Source organism: Schistocerca gregaria, chromosome 2, assembly GCF_023897955.1.
Source record: "Schistocerca gregaria isolate iqSchGreg1 chromosome 2, iqSchGreg1.2, whole genome shotgun sequence".
Lineage (NCBI taxonomy): Eukaryota > Metazoa > Arthropoda > Insecta > Orthoptera > Acrididae > Schistocerca > Schistocerca gregaria.
The window spans coordinates 896,289,524-896,305,117 of record NC_064921.1 but is presented as its reverse complement, the minus strand read 5'-3'; positions in this window follow the sequence as shown (position 1 = coordinate 896,305,117).

Below are 15,594 nucleotides of genomic sequence, written 5' to 3'. Positions count from 1 at the left end.
GGAAACATTGACTGTTATCTAACGTTCCTTTCATCGCCTTCTACGAATTCTGTAATCCTGTTTGAATTTTCTTCGATAATTTTGAAAAGGTTTTCTATTGAGGTTTCGATTTTTTTTGTTGGAAGTGTGTATTTTGAAACACATTCTGCGTTTTCTTTTATCATATTTTTTTCAATAATTTGCAGAAGGTTATCTGTCGATCTTTAAGAAACTTTTTGTACTAATATTAAAACGTCTTCAGTAATTTGAAGAAGGTTCTCTACTCACCTTTTGGTTACATTTTTTGTATCTGTGAGTTAAGCAATCAATGAAATCTTGTGCGATATTCCTGGGAAGTAAATTTATTCCTCAAGGTTTCCACTTATTCCGCCCCCCCCCCCCTTTCCTCCTCCTGCGGCGGCGCTGTTCGTTTCGTCCTTTACCTGCACCTACCTGTGAACTCATTGCAGCAGATCGCCGGTAGGAAAGCCGAGCAGAAACCTACCGTACTGCAAATCGCACTAGGCTGCATGCAACATTTCTATTCCAAGAATCGGGAAATGGTCTAAATTTTGAATGAAAGGTGGAAATACTGGCAAAACTTCCGTATATCCTGAACCGTGATAATATACACGTTCACTGCCAAGCTAGTGCTAATCTTAACACTGTTACGCACGAACCCTTTCATTCATGTTAGCAAGTTTATGGTAACGCATTACCCGAAATCTTAACAGTTACTAAGTACGGATTATTCTTTAATGAAAATGCTGATCATACTATTAAGTTTATCTGTGTCTAATGCCTCCAGTTTTTAGTCACCGATCTGCTCAATATGACACGAGGAATTACTGTCTTTTCGCATACACAAATTTACTTAAAAAATCCGTACGTTCTAAAACACACACAGGAATAAGTATGCCTTCACTTCAAAACACTTTTGAAACATGTAGCACAACTAAAACGGGCAAATTATAACTTCCTTCGGAGCTCATACTACATACAACCGTACCATTGAAAGGCTGGGCTCCGACTACTGAAACTGCTGTAAACATTCTACATCTCGAAAAGGAAAGACGCGAGAAGAATACTCCTTCTGATCGGTTATTTTCTTCTTACTACCATATCAACAAGTAACACACCTTCGATCTGCACTTTTTCCCGGATTAAATATTTAACATTGTGATATTTTGTTTCTGCTTTACGTTATTAACTATTTTCATAGTTGTGGTCGAAATGGCATAAAGTGAGTGAAATTCAGATGGGCGTGCATGCCGTGTATGTGGACGACTGTACGGATGTCTCCAAGTGGTGTGCATTCTTCCAAGATGGCCGTGTGAACCTTAGTGATTCGCCACACTACGGATGGCCTGTAGACCTACATCCTTTTCCATTTCCATAATATTGTCCGCAAGTACATCGCCCTTGTACAGACCCTCTATATACTACTTCCACCTTTCTGCTTTCCCTTCTTTGCTAAGAACTGGGTTTCCATCTGAGCTCTTGATATTCATCCAAGTGGCTCTCTTTTCTCCAAAGGTAGACAGCATGTTGAAAGTGTCTTGCTCTAGTCTCACGGCAATTTGAAACCGATCTAACTTTGCTTTTTATACTTTTTGTAGCCCCAGAACAATTGAAAACCGATTTCTCCAATCCGATGTGGTATGACCTTGCCGTGGTGGATGGGCTAACTTTCCTAACATTGCACAACTGTAGACTGCCGACCCTATACTGTCGTACACATTGGAAAGTACAAATGGTGTTATATACAACTCAAACCAAAGACGTCGTTTTGCGATTCACTTGTCGTTTATAGCTGTCCAAATTTTCGGTGAGACGCTTACAGCTCTATCTATTTGTAAAATTTTCGTTAGCCGGTTTTTCCTTTGAAGTTTCCCCTGCGTTTATAACATGCTGCTCAGATGTGACGTCACTCTGAGCAGCGGTTCTCCTTATACAGCATTTTGAAACTGGAACACTAATTACGGACACTATGTACCCTGAAGAGATAAAGAAACTGCAACACCTGCCTAATATTGTGTACGGACCCGGCGGACACGCAGAAGTGCCATAACACGACTTTCCATGGGCTCGACCAATCTCTGAAGTAGTGCAGGAAGCAACTGACACCATGAATCCTGCAGAGCTCTCCATAAATCCGTAAGAGTACGAGGGGGTTGAGATCTCTTCTGAACAACATGTAGCAAATAATCCCAGACATGCTCAGTAATGTTCATATCTGGGGAGTAAAGTGGCCAACGGAAGTATCTAAACTCAGAAGAGTGTTCCGGGAGCCACTCTATAGCATTTCTGGAAGTGTGGTCCTGCTGGACGTTGGATCCCCCCAAAACTGCCAAGTCCGTGGAAATGCACAATGGACGTCAATGGATGAAGGTGATCAGGCAGGATGCTTACGTACGTGTCACCTGTCAGAGTCGTGTCTAGATGTATCAGGAGTTGCATATCACTCCAACCGCAGACGCCCCACACCATTACAGAGCCTCCACCAGCTTGAACAGTCCCCTGCTGAGATCCAGGGTCCATGGATTGATGACGTTGTCTCCATACTCGTGCACATCCATCCGATCGATACAATTTGAAACGATACTCGTACGACCAGGCAACGCGTTTCCGGTCATCAACAGTCCAATATCGGTGTTGATGGGCCAAGGCGAGGCGAAAAGCCATGTGTCGTGCAGTCATCAAGGGTACACTGGTGGGCCTTTTCATCCGAAAGCCCATGATGTTGTTCTTGTTGTTGTGGTATTCAGTCCTGAGACTGGTTTGATGCAGCTCTCCATGCTACTCTATCCTGTGCAAGCTTCTTCATATCCCAGTACCTACTGCAACCTACATCCTTCTGAATCTGCTTAGTGTAGTCATCTCTTGGTCTCCCTCTACGATTTTTACCCTCCACGCTGCCCTCCAATGCTATATTTGTCAACCCTTGATGCCTCAAAACATGTCCTACCAACCGATCCCTTCTTCTGGTCAAGTTGTGCCACAAACTTCTCTTCTCCCCAATCCGATTCAATACTTCCTCATTAGTTATGTGATCTACCCATCTAATCTTCAGCATTCTTCTGTAGCACCACATTTCGAAAGCTTCTATTCTCTTCTTGTTCAAACTATTTATCGTCCATGATTCACTTCCATACATGGCTACACTCCATACAAATACTTTCAGAAATGACTTCCTGACACTTAAATCTATACTCGATGTTAACAAAGTTCTCTTCTTCAGAAACGCTTTCCTTGCCATTGCCAGTCTACATTTTATATCCTCTCTACTTCGACCATCATCAGTTATTTTGCTCCACAAATAGCAAAACTCCTTTACTACTTTAAGTGTCTCACTTCCTAATCTAATTCCCTCAGCATTATCCGACTTTATTCGACTACATTCCATTATCCTCGTTTTGCTTTTGTTTATGGTCACCTTATATCCTTTCAAGACACTATCCATTCCGTTCAACTGCTCTTCCAAGTCCTTTGGTGTCTCTGACAGAATTACGATGTCATCGGCGAACCTAAAAGTTCTTATTTCTTCTCCATGGACTTTAATACCTACTCCGAACTTTTCTTTTGTTTCCTTCACTACTTACTCAATTTACAGATTGAATAACATCGGGGATAGACTACAGCCCTGTCTCACTCCCTTCCCAACCATTGCTTCCCTTTCATGTCCCTCGACTCTTATAACTGCCATTTGGTTTCTGTACAAATTGTAAATAGCCTTTCGCTCCCTGTATTTTACCCCTGCCACCTTCAGAATTTGAAAGAGAGTATTCCAGTCAACATTGTGAAAAGCTTTCTCTAAGTCTACAAATGCTAGAAACCTAGGTTTGCCTTTCCTGAATTTTTCTTCTAGTAGTCGTGAAGTCAGTATTGCCTCACGTGTTCCAGTATTTCTACGGAATCCAAACTGATCTTCTTCGAGGTCGGCTTCCACCAGTTTTTCCATTCGTCTGTAAAGAACTCGCGTTAGTATTTTGCAGCTGTCACTTATTAAACTGATAGTTCGGTAATTTTCACTTCTGTCAACACCTGCTTTCTTTGGGATTGGAATTATTATATTATTCTTGAAGTCTGAGGGTATTTCGCCTGTCTCATACATCTTGCTCACCAGATGGTAAAGTTTTGTCAGGACTTTCTCTCCCAAGGCCGTCAGTAGTTCCAATGGAATGTTGTCTACTCCAGGGGCCTTGTTTCGATTCAGGTCTTTAAGTGCTCTGTCAAACTCTTCACGCAGTATCGTGTCTCCCGTTGTATCTTCATCTACATCCTCTTCCATTTCCATAATATTGTCCTCAAGTACATCGCCCTTGTATAGACCCTCTATATACGCCTTCCACCTTTCTGCTTTCCCTTCTTTGGTTAGAACTGGGTTTCCATCTGAGCTCTTAATATTCATACAAGTGGTCCTCTTTTCTCCAAAGGTCTCTTTAATTTTCCTGTCGGCAGTATCTATCTTACCCCTAGTGAGATAAGCCCATATCGATGAGATTTCGTTGAATCGTTCGCATGCTGACACTTGTTGATGGTCCAGCACTGAAATCTGCTGTAATTTGTGGAAGAGCTACATTTCCGTCACGTTGAAAGATTCTCTTCAGTCGTCGTTGGTCCCGCTCTTACAGGATCTTTTCTCCGGCCGCAGCGACGTCGGAGATTTGATGTTTTACCGAATTCCTGATATTCACAGTCCACTCGTTAAATGGTCGAGAGGAAATCCCCACTTCAACGCAATCTCGGAAATCCTGTGTCCCATCGGTCGTGCTCCGACAATAACACTACGTTCAAACTCACTTCAATCTTGATAAACTATCATTGCAGCAGACAGTAACCGATGTAACAACTGCGCCAGGCACTTGTTGGCTTATGTGGGCTTAGCCGACCGCAGTTTACATAGATCTGTATTTGAATACGCTTGCCTGTATGTTTTTGAGGACTGTTCAAAACAAAATGTACGAAACACTACTGTGAATAGAAAGTTATCTCCAGAGGACAGATCACAACTGTTTCAGGAATTGAACAAGTCCCTGTTCCTGTGACAGCAACCATTTCTCCACTGTGTCCTTCAGTTCGTTGTCTGAGTTTAAGCACTTCCCTTTAGATGTTTTTTTCAGAGGAACAAACACATGGATGCCACAGGGAATCTCCTGGTTGTGGGGTTCAAGCGGCTCCCACTTTAACTTCGTGTGACCTTGGAGACGTTCGAGCGCGCATTATATCTCACTTTCTCCGTGAACAGCCCAGACCGTTTACTCTTGATGGACTTGCCACGCCACTGACTGTGTCACAATACATGTCACTTTTAATGGTTCTTCCGTGTTTGAGGAATTCGTTGAGCCTTGTACCTCGGCCATCGAAAAAGACGGTGAGCATCACGTTGCTTGCTGAGGTCACAGATGGAGAGACTAACTGGTACATGTGGCTAATCGGTCATATAAAAGTAAAAAGAATTATTCAGTAATAGTGTGCAGCTGTTTCCTCTGTAGGTAAGCGTATTGAGACATTAACATTAAAGGCGTCATTGCCTTCTCCATAACTAAATAAATTCAATACATTATTTGTATTATAAATAAAACTCAGTGCATAATATTCAGTGCATTATATTTTAAATATCGCAACCTAAAAGTTCTGATAGCTTCGTCTGAAAATGAGCCTTGGTAATTCAAACGGGGTCGTAGAGTGATGGAATATTGGAATATTTCTTCAAGAGACTAATTTTACCTATCTGTAGTTGTATCACTACAACCCCGTGACTCATATATTTTTCATCTACTTGAAGTCTCGAATTTGAAACCAGTTCTTGTAAATATACCTATTAATGAATTTCGTCAGTAATAAGCGTTTATGAAAATGTAATGTATATTGATAAGACAAGAAAGAATTATATCTGCCAAATTATTGCAGTAAACACGCTGGTCGTTTCAGGGAAGTTTGTATTGTATAAGGTAAAGACACTGTCTTTCGGGTAAAAATAACACCGTGGGAGAGAGTGTATATAGTTGAGGGCAGAGAAGTAGCTGCGAAGCGTCTATGGTGTGGAACAGACATACGCCTTGGCAGACAAATGACAAAGTGTTTTTCGTCGAAAATGTTGTAATATGTGGCCAAGCAAATTATAAACCGGTGAACAAGTATGTGATAACAACAAGATTTTGGAAGTAATGAAGAACACTGAGTGTCCAAGTTTTTTTTTTTCAAGCTGTTCGCTAATTAAGAGCACCCTATTGCTAAAAATAGATCTCATAACAAGCACTACTCATGTGTTGCGCCACAGGCAACACATCGCAAAGGAACACCCAGGCAGTATTTTTTAGTAGTGCAATATGCGTACCAGCGTCACAGTAACTTTTCGAAACATTACAGTATGTTTATTCAAAGGACAAACTTGTCGAGGAGAACTTCATTGATTCTAGTCGTTAATTATCATCAGGTTCCTACCCTTTCACCATACAATCCGAGGAAGTCACAAGTGAAAGAAATAGTCAAAAAGACAATCATAAATAAATTTAGAGTTCATTTTTAATTGAGTGTTTGTAGTAATAAAAGGCAATAACATCTGTAGTTAGCCATATAATATCCAAGTGCTATTACTATAATTGACACTGATTTCAATTTGGAGGTGATTTAAAGTTAAATTCATATTCTATGACAAAAAGATGCTGGCTTTCATGTAGACAAAGTGGATCTAGAATTTTATGTTGTTCAGAAATGGTTCAAATGGCTCTGTTCACTATGGGACTTAAGATGTGTGGTCATCAGTCCCCTAGAACTTAGAACTACTTAAACCTAACTAACCTAAGGACATCACACACATCCATGCCCGAGGCAGGATTCGAACCTGCGACCGTAGCAGTCATGCGGTTCCGGACTGAGCGCCTAGAATCGCGAGACAACCGCGGCCGGATTTTTATGTTGCATTTTGTAAATAATATTATGTGCGTACGTCTAAATCACGTTATTAAGGAAAAATAGTTGTTGCCATAAATGGAAGTTATTATGGCATTAATCTGAGACGCAGTCAGCTGCACAGTAAAAAGTAAAGAATGATAAACAGTTTAGAGACGGCTCTGTGGCCAAGCGGTTCTAGGTGCTACAGTCCGCAACCGCGCTGCTGCTACAGTCGCAGGTTCGAATCCTGCCTCGTGCATGGATGTGTGTAATATCCTTAGGTTAGTTACGTTTAAGTAGTTATAAGTCTATGAGACTGACGACCTCAGATGTTAAGTCCCATAGAGCCTAGAGCCATGAACGGTTTTTTTCACAATTAAGCATATTTTCAGACAGGCAGTATTATTGTGAGTTACGTAACACACTAAAGTTTCCATAAAGGGTTGCTAATAATTGATTACTATTTGTGATAGTTATGGTAATTAACATCATTGCATTCCAAATTAAGGTCTTTTGTGTTCTGCCACACCTGTCTTTTACATGTAAGCTAGCGCGTTTCAATTATGCCCAGTCGCTGCTTTGTGTATCTCATTACGAGATTTCAAAGTCATTACAATAACTTGTGAAATTTTGCTGGTTTATACAGGGTACTACAAAAAGTTACGGCTAAACTTTCAGGAAACATTCCTCACACACAAAGAAAGAAAATATGTTATGTGGACATGTGTCCGGAAACGTTTACTTTCCATATTAGAGCTCATTTTATTACTTCTCTTTAAATCACATGAATCATGGAATGGAAACGTACAGCAACAGAACGTTCCAGCGTGACTTCAAACTCTTTGTTAGTGGAAATGTTCAAAATGACCTCCGTTAGCGAGGATACATGCATCCACCCTCCGTCGCATGGAATCCCTCATGCGCAGATGCAGCCCTGGAGAATGGCGTATTGTATCACAGCCGTCCACAATACGAGCACGAAGAGTCTCTACATTTTTTCCCGGGGTTGCGTAGGCAAGAGCTTTCAAATGCCCCCATAAATAAAAGTCAAGAAGGTTGAGGTCAGGAGAGCGTGGAGGCCATGGAATTGGTCCGCCTCTACCAATCCATCGGTCACCGAAACTGTTGTTGAGAAGCGTACGAATACTTCGACACAAATGTGCAGGAGCTCCATCGTGCATGAACCACATATCGTGTCGTACTTGTAAAGGCACATGTTCTAGCAGCACAGGTAGAGTATCCCGTATGAAATCATGGCGGTGAATCGAGGAAGTACAGTAAATACTGACGAAACTAAAATGAGCTTAACATGGAAATTAAGCGTTTCCGGACACATGTCCACATAACATATTTTCTTTATTTGTGTGTGAGGAATGTTTCCTGAAAGTTTGGCCGTACCTATTTGTAACGCCCTGTATAGCTGGCGACCGTTTTATTATCAAATCTGAAAACATTTAAACTAATCTCTGGCACTCAAAATTGCGGCTAACTGCAGTGAGATTTGAATTTATTACTATTCCTTGCATTTAGATTGTTGCTGTACATAGTAACGAACAATCGTCCGATAAAAAAACAGGTAGTAACTGCCTCCGAGGGAAAATCGGAAAGTGTCGTAAATAATTTTACTACCAGGAAGATAAACAGCTAACAAAACAAAACAAAAGTCACAAATAATTATTTGCTAGTTTTTCTACATAGTTAACAACGTTTTCAACACATTTCTCCCACAATGGTGTTAGTTTCAACATGCCCTGTTCGCAGAAGTCTGATGGATATCCATCTTTAGACTGCTGATTTCACTTCTGCATCTGTAGCAAAGGCTGGGACGGCCAGGAACTTCTTTATGCGAACAAACAGATAAGAGTCGGACGGTGAAAGGTCGGGACCGTATTGCAAATACGGGAGCACCTGCCACCCAAATCTGGTGATTTTCACGCGAACGGCAGAAGCAACACTGTCATGAAGAAGTTGGACAACGTCAGCATTGATGTTGTGGCGTTTGTCACGACGCAACTTAGCCGAAGTTGCAATGTAAGCTCTAGCATTCACAGTTGTCTTGTGTTCATCAAAGTTTATTGATTGGAATACACCGTGATGTTGGAAGTCACGTAGTCGAATGATAGCAGCCATGGCCGGAAATGTAGTCGCTGGCATCTGGAAGAGTCTGCAGCGATTATCAGGAACATAGTTACCGGTTGGCTCTCTCACCCATATACACTCCTGGAAATTGAAATAAGAACACCGTGAATTCATTGTCCCAGGAAGGGGAAACTTTATTGACACATTCCTGGGGTCAGATACATCACATGATCACACTGACAGAACCACAGGCACATAGACACAGGCAACAGAGCATGCACAATGTCGGCACTAGTACAGTGTATATCCACCTTTCGCAGCAATGCAGGCTGCTATTCCCCATGGAGACGATCGTAGAGATGCTGGATGTAGTCCTGTGGAACGGCTTGCCATGCCATTTCCACCTGGCGCCTCAGTTGCACCAGCGTTCGTGCTGGACGTGCAGACCGCGTGAGACGACGCTTCATCCAGTCCCAAACATGCTCAATGGGCGACAGATCCGGAGATCTTGCTGGCCAGGGCAGTTGACTTACACCTTATAGAGCACGTTGGGTGGCACGGGATACATGAGGACGTGCATTGTCCAGTTGGAACAGCAAGTTCCCTTGCCGGTCTAGGAATGGTAGAACGATGGGTTCGATGACGGTTTGGATGTACCGTGCACTATTCAGTGTCCCCTCGACGATCACCAGAGGTGTACGGCCAGTGTAGGAGGTCGCTCCCCACACCATGATGCCGGGTGTTGGCCCTATGTGCCTCGGTCATATGCAGTCCTGATTGTGGCGCTCACCTGCACGGCGCCAAACACGCATACGACCATCATTGGCACCAAGGCAGAAGCGACTCTCATCGCTGAAGACGACACGTCTCCATTCGTCCGTCCATTCACGCCTGTCGCGACACCACTGGAGGCGGGCTGCACGATTTTGGGGCGTGAGCGGAAGACGGCCTAACGGTGTGCGGGACCGTAGCCCAGCTTCATGGAGACGGTTGCGAATGGTCCTCGCCGATACCCCAGGAGCAACGGTGTCCCTAATTTGCTGGGAAGTGGCGGTGCCGTCCCCTACGGCACTGCGTAGGATCCTACGGTCTTGGCGTGCATCCGTGCGTCGCTGCGGTCCGGTCCTAGGTCGACGGGCACGTGCACCTTCCGCCGACCACTGGCGACAACATCGATGTACTGTGGAGACCTCACGCCCCACGTGTTGAGCAATTCGGCGGTACGTCCACCCGGCCTCCCGCATGCCCACTATACGCTCTCGCTGAAAGTCCGTCAACTGCACATACGGTTCATATCCACGCTGCCGCGGCATGCTACCAGTGTTAAAGACTGCGATGGAGCTCCGTATGCCACGGCAAACTGGCTGACACTGACGGCGGCGGTGCACAAATGCTGCGCAGCTAGCGCCATTCGTCGGCCAACACCGCGGTTCCTGGCGTGTCCGCTGTGCCGTGCGTGTGATCATTGCTTGTACAGCCCTCTCGCAGTGTCTGGAGCAAGTATGGTGGGTCTGACACACCGGTGTCAATGTTTTCTTTTTTTTCCATTTCCAGGAGTGTATGATGAGCACACCGGGCCGTACAGTTGTTGGGAACGCTCACTGTCCCCATTCTACCACTATTTAATACATCGGTTGATAAAAGCCTGAACATAAATGACATTTCCTATGGCCTGAAAAATGATCGGAAGCTGTTTGATTCAAAAGAAGAGTCGTAGCATGGAACTGCCATGAGAAGCAACATCAGTCACACGTAAGTATGACTGATGGCCTCGGTTAATCCATATTCAAGTGACACAGAATTTACTGATCACCGAAATGATAACCAGATATATTCGATTACTGCATATTCATTTTATCAGTATCCAAACACATGAAGAAAACTAAACACGGCGAACGTCATCGTTCAAAAATAAGAGGAAATACATGGAGTATTAAAATGTCTCAGTTACAAGTAAATTAAGTGTGCTGAGTCCGCAAACTAGCGGGGAACACAGTGTAAAAATTGTTCAAATGGCTCTGAGCACAATGTGACTTAACATCTAAGGTCATGAGTCCTCTAGAACTTAGCAATACTTAAAACTAACTAGTCTAAGGACATCACAGACATCCATGCCCGAGGCGGGATTCGAACCTGCGATAGTAGCAGTCGCACGGATCCGGACAGAAGCCCCTAGGACCGCTCGGCGACCGCTGCCGGTTGAACGCAGTGTAAAAGAGGCGTCACTTCTACAGATCGCGCCTGAGTCGCCTTTAAATGATGTGGCAGCAATACTTGCGTTACTCATGGAGTTAAAGAGACGTTAGACGAGCACCAGAAGTAAAAAGTGTACCGAGCAAGTAAGTGATGATGGTCGAAGTAGAAAGGATATAAAATGTAGACGAACAATGGCGAGGAAAGCGTTTCTGAAGAAGAGAGATTCTTTAACATCGAGTATACTCTTAAGTGTCAGGAAGTCGTTTCTGAAAGTATTTGTGTGGAGTGTAGCCATGTATGGAAGTGAAACACGGACGATAAATAGTTTGGACAAGAAGAGAATAGAAGCTTTCGAAATGTGGTGCTACAGAAGAATGCTGAAGATTAGATGGGTAGATCACATAAATAATGAGGAAGTATTGAATAGGATTGGGGAGAAGTTTGTGGCACAATTTGACCAGAAGAAGGGATCGGTTGCTAGGTCATGCCATGAGGCATCAAGGGATCACCAATTTAGTATTGGAGGGCAGCGTGGAGGGTAAAAAATCGTAGATGGAGACCAACAGATGAATACACTACGCAGATTCAGAAGGATATAAGTTGTAGTAGGTACTGGGAGATGAAGAAGCTTGCACAGGGTAGAGTAGCATAGATAGCTGCAACAAACCAGTCTGAGGACTGAAGACCACAACAACAACGACAACAACAACAACAACCGAGAAAGTCGACCTCAATGTTCACTCTAACAAACGTTGAGTCCCGAATTACGGAAAAATTGAAATGAAAAATTTAAAATAATGAGTACGACTATGAAAGAATCTAACTGGATATAGCAGATTTCTCATTCACTTAGCGGGTTTTTCATCTTTTCTTAGAGCAGTAAGTTTTATTACAACAGAAAAACAACTTTAGATCAAACACCATTATTTGTTAGATCTATTGCAGGGTTCCTAAATTCACAGGATGTTAACCACAATTAACATGTAGCACTGGAGCATTCTCCAATCTGGCTGCCGCCTAGGATCTTGCGTGAACACCGACTGCTCTCAGTCGACATCAGAAAGAAAAACCCGCTGTTTGCGCCGTTCTTTAAATCAGAATCTTCTCTCTACCGCTCTCAGGAACAGGAAGTTCCCTCTGCTGATCTCTCTCTCGATTACCATCCGGAACAGAATGTTCTCTCAACTTTTTTGTTTCTCTAATTCTGGTGACTGAACAAAATAACTAGAGCTCGTGCTTATTTGTTTCACCTATAAGAATAGGGAAAATTTTCCGGAAACCCCCTCACCCCCTGGCCTTATGAGTTCAGAAAGATTGACGCCAAATATTGGCTTCCAATGGGGGCTTTAGTGTTGGCGTTAGCCTATGACACACGAAAATATTTGTTCCTACCCGAACCATCCTGCTTATTCTTCGTAAGTGTCACAACTCGGAATCTGGCACAAAACCGAAAGAGATTCTGGTCATACATAAAGCACATTAGTGGCAAGACGCAATCAATACCTTCACTGCGCCATAACAAGGGGGAAGTCCTGATGAGAGAGCCACTAAAGCGGGGTTATTAAATGCGGTATTCGGAAACTCCTTGACCGAAGAATACGATGTAAATATTCCTGAATTCGAATCAAGAACCATTGTTAAGATGAGAAACGTATGAGAAGCTATCCTCGGTGTTGAATAGCAGCTTAAACCACTTCATAAAGGCAAAACCTCCGACCCAGATTCTATACCAGTCAGGTTTCCTTTGGACTATGCTGATACAATAGTTCCATATTTAGCTATTATATGCTACAACTTGCTCAAAAAAAGATCCGTACCTAATGACTGGAAAACTGCTCAAGTCACACCAATACCCAAAAAGAGAAGTGGGAGTAGTCCGTTGGATTACAGGCCCATATCACTAACGTCGATTTGCAGTAGGGTTTTGGAACTTATACTGTATTCGAACATTATGAATTACCTCGAAGAAAACGATTTGTTGACACATAGTCAGCACGGATTCATAAAATATCGTTCTTGTGAAACAGAACTAGCTCTTTATACTCATGAAGGAATAAGTGCTATCGGCAGGAGATGTTCAGTTGATTTGATTTCCAGAAGGCTTCCGATACTGTTCCTTAGAAGCCTCTTCTAACCAAACTGCGTGCCGATGGAATATCGAATCAGTTGTGCGACTGGATTCGTCATTTCCTTTCAGAAAGGTCACAGGTCGTGGTAACAGACGGAAAGATTTCGAGTAAAACAGAAGTAACATTCGGCGTTCCCCAAGGAGATGTTATAGGCTCTCTATTACTCCTGATCTATATTAACGATGTAGGAGACAATCTGAGCAGCCCTCTTAGATTGTTTGCAGATGATGTTGTCATTTACCTTCTTGTAAAGTCGTCAGATGACCAAACCAAATTGCAGAATCGTTTAGATAAGACATCTGTATGGTGCGAAAAGTGGCAGATGACCCTAATTAAAGAAAAGTTTGAAGTTATTCACATGAGTACTAAAAGAAATCCGCTAAATTTCCATTACGCGTAAGTCACACACATCTGAAGGCTGTAAATGTTCCTAAATACTTAGGGATTACAACTACAATGAACCTAAATTGGAACGATCAAATAGATGATGTTGTGGGTGGAGCAAACTATAGACTGCGATTCATTGGCAGAACACTTAGAAGGTGCAACAGGTCTACTAAGGAGATTGCTTAAGACATCAAGCTTGTCCGCCATATTCTGGAGTATTGCTGTGCTGTGTGGGATCCGCATCTGGCGGAACTGACGGATGACGTTGAAAAAGTGCAAAGAAGAGCAGGTTGTTTTGTATTATTGCGAAATAGGGGAGATAGTGCCACAGACATCATACGTGAATCAGAGTGGCAAATACAGGATTTGGGGTGAAGATCATTAAAACAAAGGCGGTTTTCGTTCCAACGGGGTCTTCTCTTGAAATTTTAATCACCAGTTTACTCCTCCGATTTCGAAAACATTCTGTTGGCAACCACCTACATAGGGAGGAATGATTATCACTATAAAATAAGAGAAATCATGGCTCGCAAAGAAAAAAGTAAGAGCTCCTTTTTCCCGCGCGCTGTTCGAGAGCGGAACAGTAGAGAAGCAGCTTGAGGGAGTGTCACTGAACCGTCTGACAGGCACATTGTTGTGAATAGCGGAGTAATCACGTAGATGTAGATGTATAATGCATTACGTGAAGGTGCTGTGTTGTCATAGCGACCCAAAGAAGGCCTCCGTTTCTAATAGGCACACGGCTTACGTGTGAAACTCGGTCATCCGAATTTTATCTGAAACCGACGAAGACCTATGATTTCAGTAAGATCTGACTTGCTTTTTCCTCGATCTGTTAAGAGGAGTATAAAATGGTCTGCCTAAATTCTATTAAAAGAAGCTAGTTATGAGGGTGACGGCAATTGTTTCTGCTCTGTTCACATTGAAATTACTGGTGGCTATTTAACTGACATTTAATAGCCCAGGCGGATGTCTCGATCGCAGTGAAAGTGATGAGACACACGCCAACATCTTCCCATGTTCCTTTTATGAATCTAACTGTTTGTCGTTCGTTATCAGTTTGAATTCTCACATTAGTTGAATGAAAAAGGAAGCGAGGACTTTGGACCCCGATTATAATGAATAAACGAGTAAACCTAAGAAAATAATGTCACACTTTTTTCCGAGAGTGTGCTTATATTTACAAACATTTAGCAAGTGCCAAATGCTAATTGACAGTTTGAAAATCAAAAAGGTGTGAGATCTCTCTGTGAGATCTCTCTCAGTTTCTAAAAACTCACGAACGCACTCACACACACTCACGCACACACACACACACACACACACACACACACACACACACACGTACACACACACGTATACACACCCACATACACACCTTTCAAAGTGTATAAACTCATTAAAGAAAAAAAAGTATGGATACGTACAATCGAATATTCCCTCAAAGCACTGGTGTGCACAGTTAAAGGTAATAACAAGAATTTTACGTTCCATAAGCAGTATGAGATTCAACCCTAGCCAAACCAGCGTATTTTCATAGCGCCCATTACCAAAGGAGACACCAGCTGTACATAAAGGAAAGAAGTTCATTAACTGTTGCTGACTTATATTAGCAACATAGATTTAAACAGGTGCTGATTTTTAGTAGCATGAAACAATTTTTTGGGACACTCTTAACAACATCAACACGTTTTCAGTAACGTGTAATACCAAGGAGGAAGAATGTACTTTATGCTCACCCCATGATAAATTTAATGACGCAAATTTCATTGCTTCTTAGTGACTTTTCCTCACAACGTACATCTTAAAGAGGTACTGATGTGCAAGTGAGGTCCTGAAATATTGAATATGGCGTTCACAGGGGAAAGTTCCATCTTATACTGAGACTTAAATTTTTCGGTAAAATTTAAATGAAAAATTTAAAACA